The sequence below is a fragment of the Cajanus cajan genome, chromosome 11 (assembly GCF_000230855.2).
Source record: "Cajanus cajan strain Asha chromosome 11, NIPB_CcT2T_4, whole genome shotgun sequence".
In the NCBI taxonomy this organism is placed as follows: domain Eukaryota; kingdom Viridiplantae; phylum Streptophyta; class Magnoliopsida; order Fabales; family Fabaceae; genus Cajanus; species Cajanus cajan.
In genome coordinates this window covers 19,328,910-19,333,554 of record NC_138527.1, presented here as the reverse complement: position 1 = coordinate 19,333,554, position 4,645 = coordinate 19,328,910, and positions in this window count along the sequence as shown.

Below are 4,645 nucleotides of genomic sequence, written 5' to 3'. Positions count from 1 at the left end.
GCACAAGAACCTATGAATGACTGCACATCCCCTAGACGGATCCCTGCGTTATCCAGCCCCCAGTGGCACAAAATCAGAAAAAACGTTGAAGCAGCATAGTGGACTGTGGAGACAAAAACCATCTCAGATCCCTGGAGAGGGCAAACTCACATTGCCAATGTCGTCAAGAACACGGAGGCAGACCCTGGGGAGGGCAAACCGCAGACCCTGGAGAGGGCAAACTCACGCTACCAAAGTGATCAGAAGCACGGAGGTACGCAGACCTTGGGGAGGGCAAACCGCAGACCCTGGAGAGGGCAAACTCACGCTACCAAAGTGATCAGAAGCACGGAGGTACGCAGACCCTGGGGAGGGCAAACCGCAGACCCTTGAGAGGGCAAACTCACGCTACCAAAGTGATCAGAAGCACGGAGGTACGCAGACCCTGGGGAGGGCAAACCGCAGACCCTGGAGAGGGCAAACTCACGCTACCCAGATGTCCAGAGCACCGAGGTATGCACAAGCCTGGAGAGGCGGTACTCACGCTACCAAAGTGTTCAGAAGCACGGAGGTATGCAGCTTCCAGCTCGGGCGGCGAGCGAAGCAAAGCCTGGAGAGGCGGTACTCACAACTTCCAGCTCGGGCGTCGAGTGAAGTTGAGCCTGGAGAGGCGGTACTCACAGCTTCCAGCTTGGGCGGCAAGCGAAGCTAACCCTGGAGAGGGCAAACTCAACTGCCTAGGATGTCAGAAGCACCGAAGCAGAGCCTGGAGAGGCGGTACTCACAGCTTCCAGCTTGGGCGGCAAGCGAAGCTAAGCCTGGAGAGGCGATACTCACAACTTCCAGCTCGGGCATCGAGTGAAGTTGACCCTGGAGAGGGTAAACTTAGCTACCGAGGTTGTCAGAAGCGCCGAGGTATGCAAACAACCTGGAGAGGCTACTCAACAATTTTTCACCGGAAGACGCTACAAGTCGGAAGGATGGCCTTATTCCCCGGACAATTGGGTCAACTCCTTTACTTATCAACCGGTACACTAAAAGGCCGTTTGACTAAGTAAAGGGGGGGCAGCTGTAGACCCCTAAAATTGTCCGGGTCGGAAATAAGACTCGAAGACTCTCAAAGATTGAAGGAAAGTCAGCCAGAAGGACTCCCAGAAGACCATAGGATGACTATCTGTAGGTTTAGAGGTCTTAGAGTAGCCAAAAATAAGAAAGTGGGAGGTTTGGAGCTCAATACGGCCTCCTTGGAGTTCAGTACGGCCGTACTGCACATTTTGAACTACAATACGGCCGCACTGAACTCAATACGGCCGTATTGAAGTTTCTGAACTTCAATACGGCTGCATTGAATTTAATACGGCTGCACTGAACTTCAATACGGCTGCATTGAATTCAATACGGCTGCACTGAACTTCAATACGGCTGCACTGAACTTCAATACGGCCGTATTGAGGTTTTTTGAACTTCAATACGGCCGTATTGAATTCAATACGGCCGTATTGTAGTTCAAAACTTCAATACGGACCGTATTGACCCCCAGAGACCGTATTGAGCCTCATCCCTATAAATATGACGTCAATGGGACGTCATTCGGGACTTTCACACTGAGTTTTAACCCTCTTCTTGAGTATTCTGGGTTTTTTTGAGCAGTGTTCTACCTAGAAATCACTCGGAGAGTTGATCCGACAAAGTTCTCGAGTTCTGAGCTTTTTGCTTGAGTCTCGAACTGAGTCGAAGGGAAATCCTCCGGATTTCCATAGTTAAAATTTTCTAGGAGGGAGCGAGCGGGCTTGTAGAGCGAGGGAACGCCAAAAAGCTTCCCAGTTTTACTTGAATATAAAAGCACGCTTCAAAGGTTTCTTCTTAAGACCTTCCTTTTACTGCTTTCTGTGTGTATATTTAACTGTCATCATGTAGATAGTTAAGTTATAATTGTTTAGAATAAATAGGGGTAATTTAGTAATTTCGCACTATTATTTTTAGAAGTAATCTGTCATAGGGAACCCGAAAGGGGCGCTGTGGGGTGCTAACACCTTCCCCACGCGTAACCGACTCCCTTACCCGACTCTGGTTGTCATGGCCGAAGTCGATTTTTGAATCGATTGCCTTAAACTTCTTTTTCCAATGTTTTGAGTAAAACATTGGTGGCGACTCCATGAACCCTTCCTTTTTATGAAAACCGCTAATCCATGGAGGGTCCCGCTTGGGATTAACATGGATTGGTGAGCCTTTTAATAAAATTGCTCGTTTGACAAGGTCTCAGTTTGAGAATAAGTCATTCTAGCAATCCATATTTTTAAACAAATAAAAGAGTCCAACCATCCTTCGCGAATGCCAAAAGCCCGTTTCGGGCCGGTGGCGACACGGATCAAAGGAGTTTTTGGACCCAACCCATGTGCACTCAAAAGTGGCACCAAATTTGAATTCAAAATTGAATTTGAATTCAAATTGGACGTCCACTTAACCTATGCCATATGCATCCCTCCCTTCTAGAATCCTAATTGCATTTAGAGGTAATTTAGGGTTCATTTGAGTGTACACATGTGCAGCCACCTTTGGCACAAAACATGTGACTCAAATGAAACTCTAATTACTCCTAAATGTAATTAACATTCTATGATTCATGCTTTAATACTTAATCCTTATAAATTCCTATTCTAATGGCCCAAATACAATGGCCAAACAAATACAATGGAAAGGAAAAATTACAAGAATGAAAATGAGCCCAATATTGGGTACCAAAAGCCCAAAGGACCATGAAGCCCAAAACTAGGCCCAATAAGCCTATGGCCTAGAATGTTATTGTAATACCCATTTTTTTATTATTAATTATCAATGGCATTTTCGTAAATTTTATAAAGGTATAGGGGTATTCTTGTAATTTTATTACTGATGGCATTTTCGCAATTTTCAAAAAAATTTAAGGGGTGTTTTGGTAACTTGGAACGGGCCGTTCCAAAAGCAAAACGGGCCGTTCCAAGCTTAAAAATTATACTAAAATTTTTTAGTGAGAACGGGCCCAGAACAGGCCGTTCCAAAAGGAGAACAGGTCGTTCTGGTTTTGGAACGAGCTGTTCTGGAGGGAGAACGGGCTGTTCCGGAGGGAGAACGGGCCGTTCTGGATGAGTCTCGGAACGGGCCGTTCCGATTCTGGAACGGGCCGTTCTGCTTTTTGGGAACGGGCCGTTCCGATTTTAGAACGGCCGTTCCAGTTCAAAAATTTGCGTACATTTAAAGGATTCGAAACGGGCCGTTCCGAATTCAGTACGGCCGTTCCGGGTGCCCCAGAATGCCTATAAATAGGGGCTAGGGGGGTGAAAAAAAATATACTGAGGGAAGTGAAAATCTTAGAGAGAGAGAAAGAGAAGAGAGAGAGAGAGAAAGAGAAGGGAGAGAGAGAGAGAAAGAAAAGAAAAGAGGAGAGAGAAAGAGGAATCCAGTAGAGGAGGTTCTGCTAGGGGAGAGAAAAGAGGAGGGAGAAGAGGAGATTCTGCCCGAGTTTCGGTCCTTGTTTAAGGAGAGAGGTGGAGGTTCTGCCCGAGTTTCGGTTCTTGTTTAAGCAAGAGAGAGGAGGAGGTTCTGCCCGAGTTTCAGTTCAGGTTTATACAAGTAAGGGTAGTGCTTATAAAATTAATCTAGTATATATGAGCATGATAGGAATAGTATAATTTTAATATGCTATTTTATGTGGAGATTTTCATTTCATATAGTATAATTTGGATCAATTGATGGTTGTTTTGGATATTTAATTATTTATATTATTATTATATTGACAAATTGGCATGGTTATGATTATGTTTAATTATGGAATATGCTGTGTGTATGTGGTTTGGAAAAGTAAATAGGACTTAAACGAGTAAGGTTATGGTATGGATTAGATCTCTTGGTGAGATCAGGATATAATCTTTGGAAAATATAAAAATTGGGAATCCCATGGTGAGGATTCCAATATGGAACTTTTTCAAAGGTTGTATAATAAACCACTTCAGATGTTAGGTGGATTCTGAAGTACTCCTTTAAGTATTCTATTTGCTACCGGTATGGGGGCAAGGCCGAGTCATACCGATGGATGAAGTGGCCATGATCACCAGGGTTACGTGACGACGCAATCCAACTGTATATTTTCCATGAGAGGTTCGGAGTGGGACATGGGTTGATCACCTGTTTCACCGTATTTGACACTTGGTTTGGATGGTGTCGAGGCCAACATTTGGTTTGGATGTGTTGGTTACATCATGGATTATACAGTGGTGTGACTTTGTTTTGGATGTGGAATATGTATACATATGGTATGGATTGTATACGTTGGTTATGGATTTTCTTATTATCATAAAATATGTATGCATTGACATGGATGTGTATACAATATATTGGTTTAAATTTAGAATGGAAATGACTTTTTGGCATGGATAAATAATGTGGATAAATATCTGTTTAATGATATTTTATTATGATATACTATGGTTGGTTTTATATGTGCTAACCCTTATGTTTCCATGTGGTTTGGACTGTGATGATCTCACTATGTGGGGGAGCAGATCAGGTGTGAGGCCTTGGGATAGCAAGGAGTCTTTTGGGGTAGCTGCTTTGAGAAGTGGCTAGACGTAGAGCTTGACCAGCACCTAGGGTGTCTAACTTATATTTCATGATGTTACTATTGGATTAC